The sequence below is a fragment of the Pseudopipra pipra genome, chromosome 5 (genome assembly GCF_036250125.1).
Source record: "Pseudopipra pipra isolate bDixPip1 chromosome 5, bDixPip1.hap1, whole genome shotgun sequence".
Classification (NCBI taxonomy): Eukaryota; Metazoa; Chordata; class Aves; order Passeriformes; family Pipridae; genus Pseudopipra; species Pseudopipra pipra.
This window is the reverse complement of record NC_087553.1, coordinates 42,796,750-42,823,290: the sequence shown is the minus strand read 5'-3', so window position 1 is coordinate 42,823,290 and position 26,541 is coordinate 42,796,750. Positions and strand designations below refer to the sequence as shown.

The 26,541-nt window shown below is 38.1% G+C and overlaps 1 protein-coding gene across 3 annotated transcripts in view; it reads right to left on the bottom strand.

Annotated features, from left to right (window-relative positions):
• Positions 1–26,541, bottom strand: part of TAFA2 (TAFA chemokine like family member 2) — a 178,306-nt gene that overhangs the window by 136,465 nt on the left and 15,300 nt on the right. The gene's annotated exons all lie outside the window — the stretch shown is intronic.

The window sequence follows — 26,541 nt, the reverse complement described above, 5'->3', positions numbered from 1 at the left end:
CACTGCCAAAAGCTTCTATTTAAACAGACCATAGAGTCCTGCCCCCACTATATAGAAGCACACAAGGCTGACACTAGAATTTATCTCAACTCTATAAAAATTTACTGACAACACAGACTGCAAGAGAAGAGCTTGTTTACTCTTATCCTCCAGCTCCTGCCTTCCTGCAAAATTTGGCAGTTTAGAGCTGCGTAAATCTGTGTAACACTTCCTGGGACTTCTCCATCTAGCTTACGTTTTTTGAGACGTAGAGACCACTTGCACTTCTTGAAAAGGTGGGCAATCACTTATTTGCTGGGGTAGAGGATGCCCCCACAAGACATCTAGAAAAGCAGAGGAGACAGAAGGACAGGAGGAAGGTGGTATCATGTAGCTGTACCATTTTGATTCTCCAAAACTGGAGCTGGTGGGAAAGAGAGGCAGATCCACCGAGAAAGAGCACACTCCACACCACCACCTGAAGGGACTGGAGTGGTAGCAGTGCCATGCTGCATGGCAGGGACTGCAGTGGGGAAAAGAACTCAACCCCCAGTGTACCCTGCAGGGCCATGGCATGCAGGCACCAGGGGAATTTCACTAGTTTTCCAGCTTCCACAACTCAGATACTCTCATGCTGATTCAACTACAGCCACAATCAGGGCTTTTCTGGACTTCTGTTCACACTAAGGGGATAATTTTTCAGTCAAGCGAGTAACTCAGTACTCACCTCATGCCGGAAAGTTTCAGATTCCAGTCTAAACTACCCAATGTTATCCTGCTGTTTGCTTTCCTCCTTTTGTTGGCATGAGGAATATTTTCTATGATAAAAGCTAGTGAAACCCTAGGAGAGATGGCAACCCAAATACTGCAAGTTTTTGTGAATGAATAGGCTGTACAAACAGGGTGTCCAGATTCAGTTAATCCTATCTTTGGCCAGGATGGATAACATGACTGAGAATCCTTGAGACCTTCCTCTCTCATTCTGTTGTTTGCTAAAAGGCTATCAACCACCTTCCCCTCTTTTCTCTCCACCATGTAACACACTATATTCAAATCTAGTTTAAGAGTAAAGTTTAAGCCCTGCAAGTGCAAGAAGGAGTTGGAGCAGGTGTCTTTTCATGACACTGAAAAGTCCTCCAGTGGAAAACACTTTCCTCCAGTGGAAAACAGGCTGAACTAATGTTGACATGAGCCAAAACAATGAATTCATCACAGATCTGTTGGCATGTCCACCTCCACAATCCCTAGAGTCCTGTCCATGTGGTTCTATGACACCAGAGAGTGACAGACAGAAGATTAAACTGGGCAGTGGAATAATAAACAGAATGGACAATGTCTATTTAATGCCCAGCACAAACTGGTAACATTGAAATACAGTAACGTGGCCTTGGGCACTGCCCATGCTCTGCTCAACCCTCCCACTGAGGACTGATGAAAACAGTTCTCTCCAAGAGGTGATCCAGCAGATGATCTAAAGTGAACAATGAGGTGCATGGTGGGGGAAGACAAACATGGGGAAGGGCCCAAACTGTGATAGGCCTTCCATGTGATGGTCACGCTGGAACATGAGATCCCATTTTCAGGCAGCTCTCTTCAATGTCCTTGCCATCTCCCTGGGAACACATGGGAAAGATTCTCTGCCCCTGGATGTCCCTTCCACGTGTCTCTCTAGAAAAGGATGTTCTAGGCCACGCCAAAAATACCATCATGGTGTGTTTCCACACCACTGGCTTGATGGTTTGATCACTGCTCTGACTGTTCTGACAGGGTGAAAAAGAGGCTGAGAAAAAAAATGGCAGTAACATTTTATCTGGAGAATCATATGACAAAAATTTGATGGAACAGTGCGAAGCTTTCCCTAGTGCCGGACTAGGACATCCACCAAACTGGAAGGAGGCCAAAGGGAAGAAATCAGATGGGCTGTAAGAGATTCACATGGAAATATCTTTTAGCAAGAGATGTTTATACACAGTTTATACTCATTCCTGTTGTCAAGTGTTTAAAATACCTTCCCAGAAACCAAGAATAATTATTGTCTCACCCTCAATGTCAGACATTTTATTCCATAAACTTTTTTAACACCCTGTGTTAAGAAACATTTCCAAACACAGAGAAATCAGCCTGGGTTTTTTGTACTCCTATTTAGCATGGCTCTGGCAGTAAGAACTCTATCCACAAAGCAAGCTTAAGAGAACCATAGCAAGCATTGATATGTCCTCAGAAAATCAGAGATTCAGCTCCCTACCCTATTGGCTTTTGCCTCCCACCCTGCTATATTACCCCCAAAATTCCACTGTTTGGGAGAAGACATTTTTCCTGATGAGGGAGGGTGCCAAGGCTGGCAGAGCCAAAGACCTCTGCCCCAGTGTAGGCTAGGTGTCTGCACAACTGGGAGGGAATCAGGGCACAGCACAGTGCCATCAGCATAGTCCTCATGAGGATTCTGCGAGGACCAGAGTCCACTGTCCCACACCTGGAGAATTCACAGCCTGTTTCTGCCAGGAAACTAAACAGGCTTCAAATGAGGCACCAGAAGAGCCTCCAGGCAAATGCTAAGCTTTTTAACAGTGCATTCACTCCTCAGAATTCAGGAAATATCAAACATTTTTCAGTATTTTAGTCAGTTAAGAAGGGACTTACATATTATGTTGAATTAGGACCAAAGACTTATATCTGAGATGTGCTTTTCACAAGACAGGACATGGATAATCTACTGGACAAAGTGCATGTTTTCATCCAGAAGGTTCTATCAGTTTTAAGTTTTTGGTCAAATTCTGGACATAAACAGGTTAACAAGAATATAGCAAAAAGATGTTATAAAAACCAGAGATGTGTCCTTGAATGCCTTATTCTCTCCTCCCTTTCATTTTATTGTCTTCTTCTCCTGTTAAAAGACCCAAACAACAGTGTTAAAGGGGAAGATTTCAAAGTCTGTAAGTGTTAATACATGAGGAGCCACAACATATCATATGGAAACTGGAACTGAAGAGGAAAAGATTTCTATCATTTAAGACCCTGGTCTTGACAAAAGGAAATGTAGATGAATGCAGACTGACAAGCCCTGAAACAAAGAACCAAACTGACAGACTATCAGCTGAAACAAAGATTCTGCAGCACAAACAGAGATGGGAAGTTATTACAGAAAAATCCTTTAAAGCCTTTAGCCAAGTATCCAATTGTAGTAAAGAAAGTAAACATGAAGTTAGGTAGTATTGTTAAAGGAATATAAATCAAGAGTGTTGGTATAACACAGTACAATAACACAGTAGCTAAACTTGCAGAGGGAATAGATGGTACACTTTCAGTGCACATGCACTAGAGGAAAATACAACTTCCTTTTTGGCAGGTTGAGCAAAAGATCTAGCAAATACTAATACCAAATGTAAGGTTTGAATCAAACTAGTAGTAAGAGGCAATATCTGAGGTCCTTTCATCAGTCAATTTGATTGTTTAGATGAAGGATTATTTCAATCATTACTAATAGTTTTAATTTAAATTTTGGAGATGCACAGCCTACCACCATCATCAGAGAGTGGTAATGCAGAAATCTGATATTGAGCATCTCCAAGAACTCTGTGTGAGACCATCATAACTGCTTCTGTGGTACAGACTGGCTACAAGTGAGTTTTCCCTTCCAAAAGTGGTATCTTTTGTAAAACTGCTGTCCTTCTTGATAATTTTCTCCAGCAGTTGCCAACAAATACTGAAAAATAAGGAAGAGGTGCTTTCCTTTTCTTCAGTTACCATGTGCTCTCCAGTCTTATTTAATACAGGCAGCCATCAAGTCACTGAAATTGCTGCATTTTCTCTTAATGCCTTTGTTAAACTCCCTATAGGAGTAGGTCTAATTCATTATTTATTAGCAGGACTGCACATGCCTGGGATATATCTCTTAAAAATAATATTGATGACATGAGTTACACCATTGTCTAATTTAGTATTGTTGACCAATAAAGCACTTCCCTTTCCTGCAGAATAAGAAATCCTGTGTTGAATGTTCTTAGATCATGGGTTTTATAGGTTTCAAGTTAACCATGTACAACTATGTTTGTCTAACTTAGTTTAGAAAGGCAAAAGAATGAAAGATCTTTCTGAGTGGGTTTTGTTTGTTTGGGGTTTTTTTGCAATATACTTTAAATAACTGTATTCCTGAAAGTCTTTTGGTAGGACTGAATTGTATCATTATATTTATCACAAGCAAGACCACTCAGTATGTTACTTGTTATTTTGGTTAAAATTTGCCTGTTTACCTGTTTCTTGTCAGAAACAAAAAGTTTAAAGATAAAAGAAATGTCAATCCAAAAATCACTCATTTAAATAACAAGTACATATTCATAAAGGCTTTGATCAGGCATTCCTTCCCAAATGAAATCTACTTCTGATATCAACAGTAGAAGAAAATCTCTAATAGTGGATTCTCTCACTGAAAAAGAAACTACTTCACCAGTTTCCAAGGCTTCACACCAAAAAAATGTTACAAAAAACACACACCAGCTAATTTCAGAAGCTGGCAAAACACAGAAAAAAAGGTAAATTTCATTTGTGCTCTCAAATGTTTATAAACAGCATCATGAATCTAACTGAAACAAGAAGTAAAATGAAATCCAGGGAAAAAGAAGCAGCACCATCCATTCAATGGAAAACTATACAAGAAAGAAAAGGCAAGAAGAAACTGATATAGGAAATTAGTATGATGACAGTTTACAAGTCCTGCAAAAGACGACGCAGGCAATATTTCTCGCACAATTACAGAAAGGAGGAATTGAAGGTGTTAATAGAGGGTCTATAGCTCCCAGAATGAAGATATCGACTGGATAAACTTTCAGGTGTATCCTTGATGATAAGGAGTCAGTATGCAGCCCTAATGGAGAAAACAAAGGCAGACTGTAAAGTTGGTAGGCCTAGGATGTGGGAACCACAATGAGGCCTTGAGCTTTGCCAAATGTATCACCCATAGATCCTAGCCAGTGAAAACACTGTTGCTTGCTTACCTAAAATAAGGATACTGCTTGCTGCTAGCAAGGGGTGTAAAAAAGCAGATGAGAAAAGAAAGACAAAAGACATCTTTTCTGCACATAACTGACTCCTTGTATCTTTATCGGCTGTCATGACTCTACACTGACATTTTAAAATACTGTTGATGAATTTTTATATTAAATATATTTGTCTGGTACAGTTTGGTTGGCAACATCACACAACGCAACATTTCTGTTTCAGACTTTGCTATTTGCAGTCCATCTTAGCCTAGTAAATCACTCTGAGTTTGATATCAAATTTCCTCTGCCGGGTCTTCCACTGGGACAAGAACCGGAGTGCTGGGAACCCAGTCCTTTAAATCATATTTTACTTTGCTTGTAACACATGAGATGATTATGTCTCTCAGAGCATCCTGGAGGCTCTTCTCAAGATCAGACCTGGCTGCTGTGCAGAGGAAGCCAGCAGTGTCCCACGAGCATAGCTGGCATGACATGGACAGCGCCGGGGGCTTGCCTGCCTGACCCAATGGCAGATGCTCGCTGCAGACAGAGAGAACCTTCAAGGCAGCACCACATGCCAAAAGGGAAAAAAGACCAACTGTATGCTGTGAATGGCTGCTCACGAGCCTGCTGCCATCCACCCAGGGAGGCAGTTGGAAAAGCACAGACTGTAAACATGCTACATCTTCAAGTCTAATAGGAACAAAGAGCATCACTGAGAAACAAGCATCAGGAATTCCACCTTCTCCTTACAGCACCGTGAGTTCTGCATTTGTATCTCCCCTAAGATTAGTGTGAACTGCTGTGACTGGGGAGGGCTCTGTGAAGGCTCACCATGACTGAAAAATATTCAGTTCACTGTCACTTTTTTGAACTGAATACAGTTTTCTATATTTCTAAATACATGAACTAATATGAACTCTGGGGCAGGTACCTTATTTTGTTATGTATTCATACAGCTCCCAGGAAAATAGGGGTTGGTCTATGACTGCAGCATCTTAGCACTGCCACAGCAACAACATAAGAACAATGTAAACGTCAGTCACAGCGCTGAGCCCCTGCAATACATCTGCCTGTGACTCAAGCAGGAAATCAGCAGATTTTCAAACAAAGCCTGTCATGAAAAAGCAATTTAAACTCCAAATCAGTTGAAATATAAAATGCTTCCTCTCAACAATTTTAAGAAAACAAAGCTGTAAGGAAGTGTCAAAGTCATTATAAAAAAAATACAAAATGTTTCTCTATTTTTAATGTACAGTTTTTCAAATGAAAGCAGCAGTCTATTTTGCTGCGTTGAGAACTGCTGCCCTATTCCGAGCTAAGAGATTAATGCCTTCCACACAACAACCTGATAAAACAGTTCATGCAGACTTTCTTGGTACTTCAGAGAAAAAAGCATCCTAAGAAACCAAACAATTAAGAGCTGCTAATTCTTGTTATCTTTTTCCTTTAAGAAATGAGATACATAATAACAACTCGGCTAAATGGCTACATCACCCATTCCTTCCCCCTTGGATTTTTTAAGGAATGAGTAGCACATGAGTATTAGCCTCAGGTTAAAAGTCGTATCTTCTCGAGTTCATGATCATGCAGGTATCTTCCCTTCCCTTTTCAGTACATCCTGAAAAAGTACTCTGCCAAACGGATACGTGTCTAATGAAAATCAAATCCTTAGTGGAGGCAAGATGTAAAATATCATGGAAAACAGTGATAGCAACTGAAGATATTCCCCAATTTCCACTGTTTTGTCAGCATACACACTGAGCTTACTTACAAAGACTTGCATTATTCAAACAAACCTAAAAGCTACAGAGTGGAAAAAATCCTAAATCCTTATGGTTTAATTAACTGCTAAGCCTTATTCCTGGGGCCATCTGCCCTTCACTCAGAAGCTGCCATTGGCACCCTCCCACATGACTAACAGCCATTACAGGTCCTCTTGCCTTCAGCATCCCCTCGCACAAAGCAAATACTTAATCTCATATAACAATACCATCTAGTGGTAAAATATATTCATTACACTGGGAATCTCCCTCATATATTTTCCTACAGCACCACCGGATACACATGGCAAGAGCAGAAAAGGTGTCCTCATACATATACCTCTGCCCAGCACCTAAACAAATTCATAACTATTCATTGCATCTAAACATATTCTTAGCTTTAAGCACATGAATCTCTTCATGCAGAGCAGATGAGCTTGTACTCCTCCGAATGATATTAATATATTGATGCCATATACCATCACCTAGGGAGTAAAGACACCGAACCAGGTAGGGAGTCATCACAAAGCACAGTTACAAGTTACAAAGTACCTGCTGGCCATAGTGTCTCTACGGCTCCTATATGCTATGTAACAACACAAGAAATACAAATTTCTCCTGTTCTGAACTGAGTAAATATGGGAAAACAGTGCTTACTCCTCTCTACATAAAGACAGAAGTTGTATTCAGGTGGTAGCCTGAACCAACCTCCCCGCTATGACTTCACTTGTCCATGATATCTGAGCAAAAAACTGAACATAAAGGCAAACTGTTACATTTAGCTGCAAAATCTTTAGGAGAGTGTGAATGTTTTGAGACAGTAGAATAAGAGCTGGAGTGAGTCAGCAAGGCAGAAAAATGACAAATGGGAAACAGCAACAACCTGTTTTATAAAACAATAAATACTACTTACATTGATGATGCAGAGCAGAAAAGCTGTTTGATATGAAATAAAATTATTCAAAAACAGAATCCTGTACTAATGCAATGGGACAATCTGCTCTATTTCAGTAGGCTTTGTGGGAACATTAACACATTGTAAACAACACATTAACAAAGAGTGCATATTTGTGAAGGGCGAATTAAGTCAATACTCAAGCTGTAGGAACAATTTAGTACATAAAGCAGTGTCATGTACAAGTCTGGCTTGTTATCAGCTCAGCCTTTTGATTTTTTTCTCTCTCAAAAAAGAACTAGCTTTGTCCAAAAGCTGAAATAGCGTGATACATAGGAAAAAAAACAAGCATTAAACTTACACCCTACCAACTTAAATCGAGATCCATTTGCAGCAAGCTACAAAGTTCTGCTTATAGTGAAACAGAAGATTCTACGAAAAACACTTTATTGTTTGAAATATGTTCTTATAAAATCAAGTCAATTGCTTTCACAGGACGTGATGGTCTAGAAACCTTCTACGAACTTTAATTGCTGCTTTTGTTTTTCTGCAACATAAAATTTTTCTCTATTTTTTATGTACAATTTTCCAAATTAAAAACTGTTCATGATGAAATGAAAAATTCACCCAAGAATCCTGAAAACTATTTAAATGCTTGTCTTTCTCACACTCCAAACCTCTTAATTACCTAATTTAGCAAGATGAATAATGTAACTATTACCCCATGAAAAACTGATGTTCTTCAGTACCTCCTTTAAGCAGCCACTTCACTTAATGAAAAGATCAGCAAAAGAAGCAATTTCCAAACATGAAACGTTTAGCAGTCAGCAATAACAACTACCTATTAAAAAATGGCAAATTAGCAACAGCAGTGAATCCAACAATTGTTTAGAATGCTATTAAGAGTTAATACGTTAAGGGAATATAGTGACAACCTCTTATGAATAAAAAACTATGGAAAATATTATGTTTTAAGAGATTCTGAACAGAAATGCCATTGGGATCATATAGTTTCTCTCCAATGTATATTACTGCCACCCTCAAATATACAATTACATAATCACAAGCTTCAATTTATTATTTTAAATGTTAGTTATCAGCTCTAATACATTTTGGGTTTTAAATCTATTCATAAAGCTCTTTACAAAGACAACTAAAATTAATTTGAAACTCGGCCTTAACAGAACCAATATTTGGCTGGTATCTGTAATCTATTCAAGTCTGTTTACATAGGGAAAACATTAGTTTCACTGCTGAATTTGAGGCAGGAGTTGACGTATTCTATTCCCCAAGGTTTAAAAAATGCAGTGAATGAGGAGCTCAAGCCAGAACACTTGGTGGACCAAAATTCCTGAAGCAGCATACCTGTTCTGCTCAGTCCACCTGCACTCTGCTCCTCATACCAACAAACCACACCCAGATCTGTACAGAATTTCAACCTGTCAGTACTGACTCTTGACTAACATAATTTCAATAAAGAAATCAAAACCTAAAGACAGTGCTTCAGAACTAAACTATACCACTGGATGAAAATTCCTTTTCATTTTTCATTTTCAAAGGAAAGTTATGCTTACAGACAAATGATTTGTCATTGATTCTTAACTGTTACGTGCATTTAAACGAATATGTTATGACATAAACTTCTCTATACACAACATCAGACTGTCATAATTGTTATAACCATATAATAAAAAAACTTCTTGCATATTGTAGAAGTGATACAAGTAGCATTCAATCATGGAAAGTAGCTTTCCATCATTCGCATCTTCATAATTCTTAAGACAAAAATTGAAAGGGGTCGATCATCACACAGCATACAAAAGCAAATATTGAACAGGGAAACATTCATATCTTCATATCGGCGATGATTTATTACAGAATTATAGAGAAAATTTCATTTGATTCCTTAATATTTTCTTGTCTTAAAAACCAACAAATTAACTTCCTAAACAGTTTTACTAGATTAAGAGAAGTGATTGAAAATTTTCATTTTATAGTTTTCAAGATTCCCTGATGTCTGCTAAAAGAGCATCATGGCAGAACACAAGCAGTCAAGATTACTGAAGGTGTCAGGGAGAGCTTTGTAATACAGGTTCTGGGTGTCAGAATCTGCTGTTCACTGACAGGGTAGAGCTGCCTGTCAGAATCTGCTGTTCACTGACAGGGTAGAGCTGCCTGGGATGGGATAGTGGGTGGCAGCCATGGCTGTATTGACCGCGCAATAGTGGGGTCCAAGACCCTGGTGAGTAAGAAATGGAATACTGTCAAGATTTAGCCTAGGACCTGTCCTGCTTAACGTTTTTATCAGTGCCTTGGAGGAGATAGTGGAGTCCATGTTCATCTAGTTTGCAGATTAACACCTAAGAGTGAGGGGCCAGCTGATATGCTGAAAGGCAGAGCTGTCTTTCACAGAGATGAAGGCAGGCTAGAGAAACGGGCTGAAAAGAACTATGAGAAATTCAGCAAGGAGAAAAGCCAAGTGCTGCCTCATGGAAGGAAGCCCTCCTGCTGCAGCCCAGGATGGGGAGGGACAGGCTGGGAAGCAGTTCTGCAGAAACTGCCCCAGTGGGCAGCTGAGCAGGGCCCGCCCTGCGCCCTAGCAGGAGGGACAGCCAGCAGCCTCTTGAGCCATATTAGCAGGGGCACAGCCAGCAGATCAAGAGAAGGGATCATCCTCCCTTAATCCCCCACTCAGCACTCACTAGACCTCATCTAACTGTGTCCAATACAAGAAAGACACGGACAAACCAGAGAAAGGTCAGCAGAGAGCCTCCACAATGGTTGGAGCTGAAGCACTTGCTCTACAAGGAGAGACTGAGGGAACCAGGGCTTATTTAGCGTAGAAAAACCTTGGAGGTATTTAACAGCAGCATGCCAGTGCGTACAAGGAGGTTAACAAGAAGATGGAGTCAAACTCTTTGTGGCATGAGGACATGAGGTTCAGAATGGATTTAACGAAAAAAAATCACCCTTAAGGGCAGTCAGGCAGGGAAGTAGGTTGTCCAGAGAGGCTGTGAAGCATTCCCTCTTGGATATTTTCAAGACAAGACTAGATAAAGCTCTGTACAGTTCAGTTTGACTTCAGACCTGACACTGCTTTGAGTAGGAGTGGACTTTGAGGCCCCTTCTCCTGAATTACCCCATGATCCTATGGCCCTAAGACTAAGTCATAACCTATCTTTTCCTTATTTTCCTATAGGGTGCAGCATATATGCTGGTTAAATAACTAGAAGCAAATAGCTTCCATTAGTTTGAAAACAGAGTTATGTCTATCTATGTTAAAATTAGCATTTGTAAATTCAAATAAGGATTTACTGTAAATGTTCAGATACTTCCATTTTGGCACTTTACACATTGCCAAATATTCCTAATGAAGTTTTGCTGCTATTTGGAAAACAGTCATAACAGATTACTCCCCTTTCAGCTGCACAGTAATGATAACCCTCAAAACCATCAGGATATTCCAGAGTTTGAGTATTCATTGACCACAAAGAAACTGATGCCCTTTTCAGCTAATGTTAGTTATTTTCTCAACTAAAAGAAGAGGAAGAATGCACACGAACATTTACATTACCAAGGTGCGTATCTGTTCTGTTCCAGGATCACTCTTTAATTATTTTGCTGTTCATGTTGTTGTATTCATAAAGATTAGTCACTGCATATTCTACTTCATTAATCATCTTGGGTTTTTCCTTATGATGAAATTAGCAACCAAAAATTTCAAGAACTCTTGGAATGCATGACAGCATTATGTGCCCCACTACACATCTTACATATAAAAAGTTAAACTACTTTTACATAAACTGCAGTAAGCTTTATGGCAACCTTCACTAATTCCTGGGAAAAAAAAAATCACTCATTCTGGAAACTGCAAATCTTATTCCCACTCTCTGGAGCATTCTGATTTTTTAACACTATTAGGCCACGATCACCATCACAATCGCACCCTGGAAAAAAATTTAACCAGTAGAAGTTATAAAATTTAACTCAACATTACAGCATACTTGCTCTGTTACCTCTGCATCCCTGCATCTAAGCCAATAGACTGAAGACATTTTTCTCTGTGTAATATGTATCCCCATGACAAATGCAATGAATAAAACAATATCTGGACACAAAGTCTTTAAGTACATATATAATCCAATTTGGATTGCTTTTGTGTGCTTATATGCACTCTGGAAATACAGCTCAAAACTCATCTTTTTCCATTTCCCTTGTCATGGTACACTGCTTAAATGTGAGATCCTCTCACATTCCTGGACAGGTCATGTGTAGATGTGAGCTGTTGTTGCTTCAGATCAAGTACACAGGACTGCTCTGATGCTTATATGGAGAGGTCCCCTATGATAAACTGATTATTCATAATATTTCTCTAAGTCCTTCTTAATTTGATACTAAGGTCCACTAACCTAATTATAAGATCCAAGAGATTCTCTACCTCAGTTCTGTCTTCGATGAAACTCTCACCTAATCCCTGTCCTTAGTGAAAAAGGATCCAATCTTTCTCCTCGGTTCTACTGTGTGCCCTTGAAGCATCCCTGTAAGGGTCATTTCAGCAATTCAGAGTGTAAGAAACATACTGCCGTGAAGAAGAAGAGGGAATGAGGTCAGCTTCTTTTTACGGACTGCAGAAATCAAATGGAAATACCAGTCACTCTGTTAAAAACATTAAATATGAATTTCCATGTCCCATCAGAAGAAGATGACTTGCTACTGTATTCCATCCTGCATAAAACATTCACAGAATACTTGAAATAAAACTTGAAAATTACTAAATGTGGAAAACCTTTTCTTTTTAGAGAATTAAATAAAAATTTTTGTTTTCTTACCCAGGGAGTAAATAAAAAAACAAACAAACAAAAACACACACATGCACACAAAAAAAAACCCAAAACCAACAAACAAACAAAGAGGCCTGGTGTAATAAGTTCAACAAGGAAGATCTGAAATATGAAGCTGCCACCATAACTTCTATTTTCTGCATGCAACTTGGTACATTTTACAAGGTGAGATGTTTCAATTGGATATATTTTTAAAACCTTAACCGCAAAGCTCAAAAAAATACAAAGTTTATTTAGGTTGATTCTAAAATAGAATTACAAAAAAAAGACTCAATCCACATTGCTTAGTGTTGTTCTGCAAAAGTTTGACTATTTGGTTCAGATTTCCTCTTACAGATGGAAAAGACAAAAGAAACAAGGAGCATACCCTTAGAGAGAGATGTGATCATTATTGTTGAGTCCTGCAAAGCTGATAGAAAATTCTCTTCAAAACTTAAGGCATTCTCAGCAGAACCCTTTAAAGGAAAGATTTATTTCTGAAGACTGATGAGGATAAAGTACAGATCACCTGAAGGGTGTTTCAAAGTACCTAATCTGAATGCTCTGAACTGCCCTCTGGATATGTCCAGTGGTCCTAACTGACCATAGTAAAGCCACAGGAGGACTACAATAGCTGTCTAGAACAAAGGAATCGCATTAAGTTTTTAAAATAAAGTAATGACTTTTGAATTTCTGAAGTAGTCAGTGACAATTTGTCCTCTGCTGCACTGACATGCTGTCTCACAGTGGTTCTGAGTAACTTTGATACTTCACTGAATTTTTGTTCCTCTCAAAGAGCATTTTAGGAGCAGAACACATCTAAAGGTGTTCCAGTATACAGGAGCTTAGATCTGCTATACACTCCTTGGTGGAAAGCTTTGTTGTATGCCATTTCACTCAGACCGAGATTTATCATTACACAGTGCCTAAGAAAAATTAGCATGTTTGCTGGGAAACAGGCAGGGAACCAAATTGCAAAATAACAAAATAACAAACAAAACAAAACAAAACAAAACAAAATTAAGATTCTATTTAGGAATAAAGATTCAGTTTCCTCATCTCTTAGCTAGCTTCTATCTCTCCTTCTCCTAGTTTAGCTGAAAATTCTCTAACTTAAAATGGAGTTCCAATCCAAGGTGAGTGCTGCTCATGGAGGAGGAAAGAAATCAAGAACTAAGATTCTCATATTTGGATATAAGACTATCTGTGAGGATATTTAGTGAGAATTCAGCATTAGGAGAAATACTAAATGCAGAAATTGCTTATTTCATTCATAGCTATCCTTTTTTCTATGAACATCACGCAAAACCTGATCACAGTATTATTAGAAGTCATAAAATTCAGAATGAGATAGTTCCAACACAGCAGTGCATTACTTCGTCACCCAGGTTTCTGTTCCTCTGAACCTACAACAAACAAACACCAGCAGAACCATGTATGCCACGTCAGCTTGGGCTTCCTGAGTCTGCACACAACCTGAAACCAGGACTCAGGGATTAACTCACTGCTTACTGCTCCCTCTGAAGTGTCACACAGGCACAGCCTGTAATGCTTTCACACAAAGGTGTGTAAAGCGGGAGTCTTAGTACAGAAGAAAGCAAGTAAAAGGCAGGAGGACTGGTAAGGTGCAGAGAGTCCAAGAGACAATACATAGAAATAAACTTAGGGACAAATGCTTTACTGTCTCCATGATCTCCACATGAATCCCCCTAACATTACAGGGAACTACAGAGGTTGCCCTCTGCCTGTACTCCATCTGATAGACTATCAAATAAATGTTAGAGTCTCGCCTTTTCCTCTTCATGAATTTGCCATGCCAGATCAAAGACGTGGGAATTTGGGACCAGTGCAGTACTGATGCAGCTGGCAGAGCTGTTTATTTGAGAGGCTAAATTCAACCTTCGCTTGGTCGAATAACATAATTGTGCTTACTGGGAGCCTGCTTTTTAAAAGGTTCAATTCTTTCTGCTGCCAAGAATCAGAGATCGCTTTCAGCATGCTGAAATTATCTCAGGAGAAGGCTTTTGTGAGCCAAACCACTCCAAAAGTATTCTTAATTGCTTTCCACACTCTTGTGAAACATGAGATTATGCAGCAAACCCACATTCTAAAAGAGAAAAATTAAGGAGAGAAAACAGTGAAAAAACAACCCAACAGAGAAAAATAATAATCTTAACCATAAACCTTAAATAACAAAATGCAACTTCAGATGTAAGGAGTTTTTAATAATCATTGTGCCCCCCACAGAAAACTGCAATCAGGTTATGTTAGCGATGGAACATAGACTACGCAGATCTATTTAAACAAGATCACTATTTGAAAACTATTTGACTGGTTTATACAGATGCATATTATCTTTTATTTGTAAATTGCCCCATAAATTTAACTGAATTTATAAGACATAGAGAGCCTTCTGAAGAGCAAATAAATTTTCCCTTCTCTTGGTTTGCTTTTATTAATACGTCAGGAGTTTCAGGAAAGATGAGATTATCTTTCACGCTAGAATAGCAATGCTGACACAACAATATCAAAACTATTACTGAAAAGCATTAGTCTGCAGATCATTTTCATCTATAGTACTGAACTACAAATATTTCTTCAGGGTTTGTCGGCAAATGCTCAAAATGAAAGTAGACAAAAGGAGCAGTGGAATACAGCCTCTGTAATCAACAGCTTTATCCTCTTCAAAATGCCTAGGATTATGCCAGGAAAATTCAGAGAATTTCTCAAGTTTAGATAACAAGGAACTAAAAAGCTTTGAAACAGATTACTTAGAAACAGAATGTCTGTAAGTGCTATGAATCATTTAATACGGATATGGGTGCAGATGGGTTAGATAAATGTCAGTCTAAATTCATATAAGATGTGACAAGTTTTGTCTCTTCGGTGATTCTTCTGTCAACTTGAATAATTTGCAGAGGAATATATCTGGTTTCCCCCCTCCTCTACCGAGACATCTCATTCTGTCATTCAATAAGTATAAGTATCCAAGCAGAAGCCTTTTCTAAATCTGTTCACCAAACACACTCATGAGCATATTTGAAAATAATTGTACAGGAAGTTCTAAGCATTGAGGTGACTTATATACTTACTAAAAAAAATAAAAAAAGTATAATTTATGAGTGTTTCCTGATCACTTTCTCTGTAAATGGAATACAAGAAGTGTAATTTATAATTAGCGGCAGCTCAGCTTAAAGCCAGGGAATGTCAATATACCAGGAAAATTAGGAGTCTAACATAAAATCTTCCAGGTTTGAGGCAATCTTAGGTGAGACACTTGCTAAAATAGGCTGATGACAGAAACATGCAATACAGGTTGGCCAATGCACACCATATGAAATACTCCCGCCTACAGCCATGTTTAAAATTAGCATGCACTCACTAAAAATAATGACAGTTTTTCAGTACATCATGCTATTTCATATTAAGTTGGACTGAGTTGGGCTGAAGCAATGCACATAGAAAAATAAGAGGTCTCTCTACTATTCTGTATAAAAGATAAGATATCTGCAGGACTCGTAAGGTGCAGGTTATGCAGCTATAAGGTATGTCTGCTTGGAAGTGATTTAGAGATATTTGACCAATTCCTCAATTAGAAACTAGATTTTATTAGATTCAGTTTCATTAAATAACTCCATATTAAATGTTTTCTAGATTAGACATACATTCTCAGAAGCTGGATATTTACAAATTCAGATGATATAGCATAGTTAGACCTGTGACACAGCACTGTCTGACATACTGATGAAAATACATTACACAAAATCAGTTTAGCATCTCTTAAATGGATTAAAAAATAATTCTTCAGTGATACTGTTCCTTGTGGAATCCCATAAGATCTATTATTGATCATAGATAAAAATATTGCGATGTAAAATTATCATTCATAGGATTTGCAGAACATCTCTTAATCCAAAACAACGTTAAGAAAAATCTAGATTCTACAAAATGACTTGATGTTTTGGCAAATCAGACTTATTTGAGTTAGTGGTACTTCTAACAAAACTTTGTGTACCAGGGTTGAATTATTTGCATTATACTCTTTGTACAAGAAACTTTACTTTAAAGAATTTAGAAGGTAAGACGATTAATTAACTAATCATAGCAGTGCAATATGGTACAGTGCCATGACTTATATATTTACTTTTAATAGTTGTTGAATAGGACATTGATGGAAATGCTGTACTGTGCACTGTAAGGTTTTATATACTCCAAGACCATCTTCAGAGTAAGTGAAAAGGAACAGGGAGAAAAGTTCCCCAAAACCTTTCTTTTTCACCCTGCAGCACAATTTGTTGGAAGAGAATTCATTTAGAAGTAACACTAGGGTATATAAGCTAGTCCCCAAGCAACTGTATCGCTACCTAAAGGTACAAAAAAAAGAATGGCATGTGATTTTCACATATAAGGAAAAAGAATCCCATTGTATTTGCTTAAATTAGCACAAAGGGCCAGGCCCTACATAATCTACCTTCAGTAGATCTGTACAAACACTGGAGTTTGTAGATGAGGTAATAAAGTGGAAAAAAAATTAGAATAAAACAAAAAACAGGATTTTCTTCAGCAAACAAGAATTACAAAAATTCTGTTTAAACTCGTAAGTTTCATCTAATTCAAAAGGGCATTTTTGACAGTTTTGGTGTTGTGTTTTTCAATCATTTTAGAATTCAGATCACTTCAAAAGAAAAATGTCATTTCAAAGTAAAATTCAAGTAATTTCATTCCTATAACATTAGAAAATTCTGTGTGGTCCTGAGTGCATGGATGTTTCCCTTAAAAACTATGAGCATTTCAATGTTTTCAAAATCCCTTTTTATCCCCAACTAAATTTGTTTCCCAGATTGCATCCCATTTCACATTTCAGCCTCTTCTTACAACATCACTAAACCTGTAAATCAAGTGAAAATATATTTCAGAATACGTAAAATAAAAAGGTTACACTGTGTAACCAAATGTCAGTGCTACGTTATTTCATACTGTTGTTAACTGATCTTTTCTATCATTCTCTTTTTGAAGGACTGTGTATAAATGCTGTAGAAGAGGTGAGGTAAACATTATACTCAATGGTATTTTTCTATTCTGTGGTAATGATACAAAGTCAAAACAAGTGTAATGACTCACAAAAGATTAGCAAACTGTCACATGTAAATAGAACTCTTGTGATGACATCTATAGAGCAACTTCACTGGTGATCTTACGTTTGACAAAACAAAACCATGAGAGAAGACAGTAAAAGACAGGGGAAAACTCCTAATGTAGCTCTGAAGGGAACTCAGCAGGTCGAGATGGGAAAAAGTCATTCCATTCCAGTATGTTGTCATGGTATGCATAAATAAGAAATGCATATACATACATCCTCATGCTCTGGTCACTCTTGAGGTACTGATTTCCAAAGTCCATTGGAAGATTTCCATAAGACCTACATGGCTAAATCACAGAGACAGCAATAAAAATCTCAAGCTTTCATTCAAAGTATTTAAAGATGCTTACTCCTGCATCTCATAAGGTATGATGAAATCTTATATCTGTACTTGGACAAACTATATGCAACACACAAGAGCTTTTCACACAAGAAAAAAAAAAAAAAAAAAACAAAACTTAATCCAAAATGTGAAACCCCACTCACTGAGACAAAGCATTTTGAAATGTTTGTGCCATCCATGTTTGACTGAGCACAACAGAAACTTAAGTCTAAGCTTGTGAGGTCTTTTCTTAACCTAAACTTTCTGATAAAAAATTGGTTTCTGCCTTGTATTTTTCAAGTGGGACTTCTGTCTAGAGTGGGACTTCTGTCTAGAGTGGGAGGTTTTCCCACCATTGTCACTGATACTTTCTGGTTTGAGTTTGCTTTCATCTCAGTAACAGAACCTTGAAAAACAGATCAACAAAGTCTTGGAAAATTTGTAAATAACATGAATCACATTTACAGTTAAGAAACAGCAAGGTTTTGTCAGTCTAAATTAGCATCCTAAACTGTGTTTAAAATTAAATAGAAATATTTGGTATGATACTTTTAAAATAATTCAAAATTAACTTTTAGTAGTAGAGAAAATCAACAACCGAAACATCAACACAGAGGTGTAATACTTTCTATCCTAGTTGGTGGTGAGACCATATGTGGCCTGCATATCATGCTTCACATTTACACTTAATCAGAGAAACAAAAGAAAAATTTTTTAAAAATTCTCCCAAATAGTAAGCTCACAAACCCTTCAAAGAGGCAGTTCCTACAGAGTCAAATCTTGGACTGAGATGTTATGGGAAGTGAATTTGGCCCAAGCGACCTGCAATTATACCAGGCATCATCCTTAGCAGGTAAAAAGCTAAAGTTGTTTGGCCACCCTCTTGTGTCAAAAAAACACATCACTCAGAATTCACATCTTTTTTGAGGACTTTTACTTTACTTCATGGTCCACAGAAATCAGACATGAAAGAGTCCTCCCTTTAGCAGAAGACAATCTGCTCTTTACAGGTGTCTCACGCTGGAAACCCAGTCTGCTGCTCTTGAGAACAATTGTACAGGGTCAGACTGAAAGTACATCTCCTCCCATAAATAGTTTCTAACAGTCATCAACAGAATGAGCCTTCTAAGAAGCTTATAACTTCGGTAACTTTATTAAGAGCTTGTAACAGGAATCATTGCATGTTTACATGCTCCTTATAAGAGCATGTAAACATGCAGTGATAATTTCCCCATGCTCACAATTTCTAGCAATTTACATCTCAGTTAATTCCTCAGACAGAGAGGCCATTTCTTATTTTTAATAGGAACTTTTCATGGAATTGACCATTTCTTAAGTCATATAAACTTTTAGAGTCCACAACACCTTGCAGCAAGCAGTTCTGCAGCTCAACCACAAACCATGCAAAGAACACCCTCTGTCTCTGCCTCAGGCATGACCCAGCCTGGTTCTCCTCTTTTTTCTCCTCCTTCCATATATACTTTGGGATTTCTTTCATTCTCTTTCATCACTCTGTCCAACCTAGGGCACTTCAAAATTCCCTGATCCCTAGTTGTATGGAAGACAGCTGATATACTACAAAGCTTGATCCCTCCAAACATTATGAATGACATATGCCACTTGACTGTCATATTCATCTGGAGATCAAGAAAGAACATTTTAAGGTACTTCTGAATAGACCACTAAGGCTTCCGTCTTTGTAATTAATATTCTTCTTCTCTAGTTTTGTTATGGGAGGAAACACTAGGTCACAGTATCACCTTATTTGGGTTGAATGTTTGCAATTGGATGCACCAGTCATCTTACTGCTGTCTCAGGTAGTTAAGATGCAACCTCAGATAAACAAAGATCAGTAGCACCACTTTGAATCATAAGAAAAAATCTGTCATCAATTACACTCAAAAAAGCCTAAACAATTCTGGAAGCATGTTGTAATATATTCACTACAACCCACATTGCTAGGCATCTGAGACAAACACCTAGGAGTGGTGACGTAATTTTCAATTACAGAGTTTGAGTGAGATCCCCAAGAGAATATGCTCTGCCAAGTGCCTGAAGAAAACCATAGCCTCCACAGGGCATCACCTTGGAAGGTACAGGATCTGTTGTGAGCCTGAAGGAATAATTAACTAGAGACGGTCACAACACTGCAGACAGATGGTAAGAAACTAGCCAGGGAATGTAGAAGTTGTCCCACAATGCCTCTTTGACAATTTTATGCAGTCTTCCATTCCAGAATGATCACATAAAGTGAACCTGAAATTAAGTACTTTCCACAACCAAAAGGCCATCTTAGTCACCATAGCTGTTATCTTAAAAAGCTCATGCTGAAGTCCAAAACAGATTTCTGACTTTGGAGGAAAACTTAAAGGAAAAGGTTTTTATTCAGTTCCTTATCAGAAAAAGGACATATTCCAAAAGCATGAAAATTAAGTAGCGTTGATACACTCAGGTAGTGGTTAATTTATTTTTTTTCCACTTTTAGCTTTCATTGGGAATCTCAGTCAATTTATACCACAAGAGGAATCTATCTCCTATCTAGGAAGGACAATTTTTACTCATTGTCTTTTTCTGTTTGAAAAATACTTTCAAGAATGTGTCCCTACCCAGGAGAAACAAGGTCACATCAGAAGCCCTCTGTATAGATAATTCATTCACCCAGATTTCTTCTAGTGTAGCGGATGAGACACTCAAAATGCCTATCAAAATCATATGCTCATTCAAAAAAATCATTGCCACTTTTTATTCCATGCTGTTGGGTTTATTGTCCATTTAGAAAGATTTTATTTTTTCTCAGAATAGTGCAAGTACTCAGAGAAAGACTGCCACATGAAGTTCTGTCAAGATCCTTGCTAACTTTAAAAATCTTAAGCAAAAGTTTTATATGAAAATAAACACAGATATAAACAATGTTGGCCCAGCTTTGTATTTGTACAAAGACCTCAAAGTCTTGTCACTTCTGCAAGCAGCACATTTAGAAAGCCTTTGATGGAGTTTTTGAACCCTGAGGATCCAAACATAGGTCTGAGGTCTTTAAGAATGTTACAAGTTGCCAGAAAGTACTTTTAGAATCTGAACTGTAAAAGGTAGAAAGCTTTGCCAAGACTACTGTTTTCCCTGTGACATTACAGTATAAGATTTCTAGCCTTTTTCAGAGGCTGGACAGCCATGTGAATTTCTGCTCGCTCACTGGCATAGGCAAGATGTCCTAAAAGAGGTCTCAGCACCTGGTTTGGTGCAAATCGAGCCCACCTTTTGCTAAAGCAGCAAGAATTCACATGCAATAACAAGTGTAGCAAGTACATACTGTCAAATGCTTTTACTAAAGCTGGCAGAGATAGAGACATCGCTTGCTGCACCCCCTTGACAATGTTATTATTTCACTTCTCAGCATGTCTTGCAGGTGATACCATCTCTCAAACCTGATTTTAGTCTCCCTTACACATTGAACAAACATTACCCTTCTCACAGTTATAATCTTGTTATAAACTGTGTGAAAACTTCTACGAAGTTATGTTTCTGTAAAGCGGCCTGACTTAGCTGCAGTTTCCAGAAGAAAATGTTTTTGTATAATCGCCGTATGCACCAGGACAGATCTTGGTTCAAAAATAAAAGGCTACAATGTCTTACGCAAATCTGGGGGTTGAGTGAAGAAAGGGCAGCGATCTGGAGGTCATAAATATTCTGGCTATGCTCACTCCATATGCTCTGAGGTTCAACTATAAATAGCCTTCAAATTGCTACACACTTCAAGGAAGTTGAGTAACCCAGCTTTCACTTTGTAATGTGAGGGTAAAAGTCTAATAATGCCACAGAAGGGCAGAGGAGAAGAGCTGCTGAAGCCATGTAGACATCTGCTGAAAGGTCCTAGCTGTGAATTTCCATAGAGAGAACCAGCTGGCTTTAACACAGACAAAGAAATGAGAAAGCACAAGGCCAGCCAGAACAAGGTCAGCTCTGTGTGGGGAGCAAACAAAGCAGCTAAACACTGACGTGAGTGGTGTATGGGAGGGCGATGAGAACAGCCACACACACCTCTGCCTCCACACATTCAATTGCCAGCAAATTCTACAACCAGATATAACTTTAGACTATTTTCTTTTTACATATCAATACAAGTCTTGTATATTTATACATTTGAGATCAGAAGTACTGGAAACAGAAGTTGTGTCATCTGCCACCCCTTTCCAGCCTATTTATTAGTAAATTTTATTGTCTTTGAAACACATTTCCAAGTAAAACTACTGATGTGCTGGACCCTGTAGCCTACTTGGTCGCTCCATTCCCCCACTGACTCTTCTCAAAATTTTTGTGTTCCTTTCAGCTGCTGGCATTGCCTATGCAAACCATTATCCTGGGAATTCCAGGTAGAAGTAGCTGAATTTGGACACAGTCATCAGCTTATAGTGCCAGAGTTGCTTCTGTCATACCATCCTTACAACAGCTCTCACTGAATTCTCAATGCGACAATGAAAAGGGCTCCGTTATCTGTTTGGTTTCATGCAAAAATGTCATCCATCACTTTTCCCACACCCCAAATTACAATTTTGGATAGAGGTTGAATCATAAATAAATATTCCAAGAGCACTCAAAAGAGAATCTGCCTCTTTTCCTCTTCTGTAACAATCAAAGCAGGTGAGCCACAGCATTTCAATAGTAAGAAAAAACTCTAATCAACAGTAGCTTATTATTGGTCCTTCGTATTATCATGCTACTTTTCTTTTGACAGTTATATCTAAAGTCCTCAAAATATCCAAACAAAGAAAAACCACTATATATAACTTCTTCTTCAAGGACATCACAAAAAAATCTGTTTCCATAATCTCCATAGCAATCACAACCCATTTATTTTTAAAATAGAAAGGAAACATTTTTTTTTATCAACAGTCTTCTATTCCAGGCATCTAGTATTTGATCCATTTTTCATAGGCATGGTTCAGAAAACATCTGTGCTTAGGCCACAGATCCGTACATACAACATTTCCTCTCAGAAGTGTCTAGATGAGGTAAATTCATTGATCTAAGATTTTGTGGATTTAGGGTTTTTGAAGGGCAGCCAAAACTTTCACATCATTTTTCTGCTCTTTCCAGAACTTGAGGTTTTGCTTCTTGTTCCTAAACTACTTAAACATATTTACATTGTAAACAACATTACGCTGAGAAGTATGAAGTGGGAAAGGTAAAAAAAAGAAAGGCATCTTTAATGTTTTGTTTTGTATTTCAAGTTAGCCATCAAGGGCAGATTTTATTCTAAAAATAGGTCTTGAGCTCTGCACTGAAAAGCAATGTGTGTTGGGTTTGGTTTGTTTGGTTTTTTAAATATTGTCACATTCCTCTATCTGGCACTCTTTGAAGATGCATAGGTTCAATTGCTTGGTCCCTGTGTTTACTATAAAACACTTTTTGATAATAGGAGGATGACCTTTTTCCACAGATTTCCCATCTCATGAACACTGTCTCTCTCTAGACTCTTTGAAGGACACATCATAACTGAAGTGGATAATCTAATTGACTAGGTAAAGATTCTGAAAGCACTTACTCGGCTTCAGAGCACAAGAGTTGCACGTTGTGCTGGAGTACTCAGTGTTAGAATGAGTATTATTCAGAGTGCCAAGTCTTTTGCCAAGAGTCTGCTATCCTCAAGCAGCTTCCAAATGAGGAATGCTCTCTCCCACGAAGTACGTTTTCCTTCAAACTTAACCAGTCTCGTGTCAAAGAACACATCTCATACCCAACTTCTCTCTTTCTGAAGAAATTTCAGTCCTTCAAACTGAAGGGTTGAAAACCAGCACCTTCAGCCTAGACCTAAAAAAAATCTAAAGCCTGATTTACCAATCTTCCTACAGGATGAGGTGTTCCAATTTGTGTAAGTGATCCCTGGCACTCAGTAATGCTCTACTGCACCTGCTATGAGATACACAGTAAATACCCCCTACAAAGGATGGTAAATTTCTCATATGCAGAAGCATCAACAATACAGCAATGTCACGAAATCAAACAGAATGTGTATGAGGTGAGATTCATAAAAGGAGATACTTTTTTCCTTTAACATTAAAACGGGTCAATACAAATTGTCTAGGTCATCATAGACAACTTCACAGCTATTCAAGCTCTCATTTTCCACAGTTGTGAAACTTGCTGTCCAAACTATGATCGAAATACAGTATTTTCAATAATTCCAAGCAAGGTCGTAAAAGCATTTCTCTGTAGAATTTCAAAAAATTTAACACATATGAAGGATCAATTCTGTTAGTCCTGAACTACAGAAAAATCTGAAAGTTTGATGTCCTGATTCCGGTCAAGACAGGGTTAATTTTTGCAGTAGCCAGAAGGCAAACAGCTAGGCCATAGAGGTTTTCCTATACCACGTCACATCATTTTTCATGGATGGAGCAGGGGCTTCCTTCCAGGTCAGCACAGCTTAAGGGAGGGAGCGGTCAAGTATTGTCTATTATTGAGGGATTTCCGTGTGAATCATTTGTTTCTTGTACTCTCTGTCATTATTATTGTTGCTGTTACCATTCATTTTCTTATTTCATTGCTGTTTCCAGTATATTGTTCTTATATCAACCCTTTTGTGCCTCCAACTCTCCTCTCCACCCCACTGCAGGAGGAGGGGAAGGGGGAGTGAGTGAGTGGCACGTGGTTTGAAGAGTCTCAGTGGGAGCACTAACTGGGGAGTACCATTCCTAAACCATGACATTTGATCAGCTGAACTTTTTCTGTCTGCAGCCCAAGTTTAGACATATTTAAGGACCAATCAAAAGCACCTGCAGAAAATTCAGATTTGGTCCTCAGAATAACATGCAGCTGTCCTGATAGCTTTGTCTAGACCAGAAGTGATTCATACTTTGGATTAGCTAATGTGATTATTGCTTCAAGGTTGTTTCACTAGGAATTGAAACAGTGAATGCCACAACTCAAAATGCATTGAATATCGGTCTTTGCACTAAAGAGCCACATCTCTTTATCTCAGGGCTGTAACAGCTCTCTCAAGCATCCAAGGTCCAACCTTGTAGTTGACACAACAGCATCCCCTGGCTAACTAAGCTTTCTAACTAATGCACAAAGGCAAAAGACCTTCTTGTCACCTATACTGCATAACAGCTACAGTCACTAAACTAAATAATATGAACTAGAAATGCCAACTCAACCTCTGTGCATTGAGGACACAGTTCTTACAACATTTTCTTTAGTGATCACATCCTAAAAATGTTTTAAATCACATTTGGCTTGAAGCCACTTAAATGTTAGAGAAAGAAATGGGAAAAAGAAATTTGACACAAGACACATTACTTGCAATTAGCAAAATTCTCTCTCTTGGGAATGTTTTGCAGAAGTCTTTGGAAATAAAACCCATTGAAGATATCATTATAGTAAAGGTGTGCAAAAACATTATTTTGGCAAAGATTATTTGAAGACTAGTTTGAAAAGATTGTTTGAAGAGTATTTGTTGAATACAAACCTTAATAACACTCATCTCATTTTTTCAGGACCTCATGACACCCTTTTAAGCAAGGTGTATCTCCAGGAAACTTTGACCTACTTAGTAGAGAGAAGGGTTTCATACAGATCTGAGAGAGAGGAGTCTTCAGGGCAGGTAGATTAACAAATAGTTTGATTTAACTAGGAAACTTGTTTAAAATACAGTGTTGTTTTTTTCAGCATATGAGATGAATTGTACACATGAGCTTTTTACATGCATAAATGACAGTAAGTTATGCAGGCCGTCACAACTTGCACATTCAATCTTACTTTGTGCTCACAGGAAGTTCCAACCTGGAGAACTGCAAATTATAACTGAGGTCAGTAGAAGCTCTAAGAATTCCACTATCCTAACATAAAGTACCATGGGCAGACATCAGCTGAAAATGCAGACCTCCTGTCCAAAAAATGCTTTGACTGGGGAAGATTTGGTTTCTTGGCTCTGAGACAGTTGCATCACCCAAGGTAAAATCTGCTGTCTCCTCATGTTGAAGTTTCATTCCCATTAGCACTAAGCAGTCCTGCTGAGAGGGCTCAGCGAGTCAGATGAACACTACAAAGAAACAAGTGAGCTCTCCAGAAAGTAGACTTCCCAGTCTACCTTTAGACTGGAAGTAGGATGGAAGTCAAGACTAATTGAGAGTTTTTCTGATGCTCTCTTATGTGCTGCTATGGAGAGGAAATGAAACTGTATGAAGAACTAAGTAACAGCAGCAAAATTTTTTCTAGGGAATGATGCTCATGTACTCATTTGAGAAGGCTTGTGAGGAAAGGAATGGTGAAACATTTAGAAGGGTTTCCAAAGTTCCGTTATCTCCTTCCTTTTTTATTCCAGAAATGGAGGTTGATTATAAATACATCTATATAGCAATCGAAATAAAACCTGCCAAAATCTACAAAGACAAAGCTTAAAATTTAATGTAAATAGGTGAACCCAAGTTAATAGTACAATCCACTTAAAATGGAAAAAGAACTTTCTGATTCTTGACAGATATACCCTACAAACACAGTATATATGTATCCTGATTGATAAAGGTCCTACAAAAGCCACCATGCAAATAACCAAGAAGTAGGTAAATCAGGTTTTTTTATTTCTTACTACTATTTTAATAAAAAGCTCTGATTATTTATTTCTCTAAGAATTACCAGAAAAAATAAATC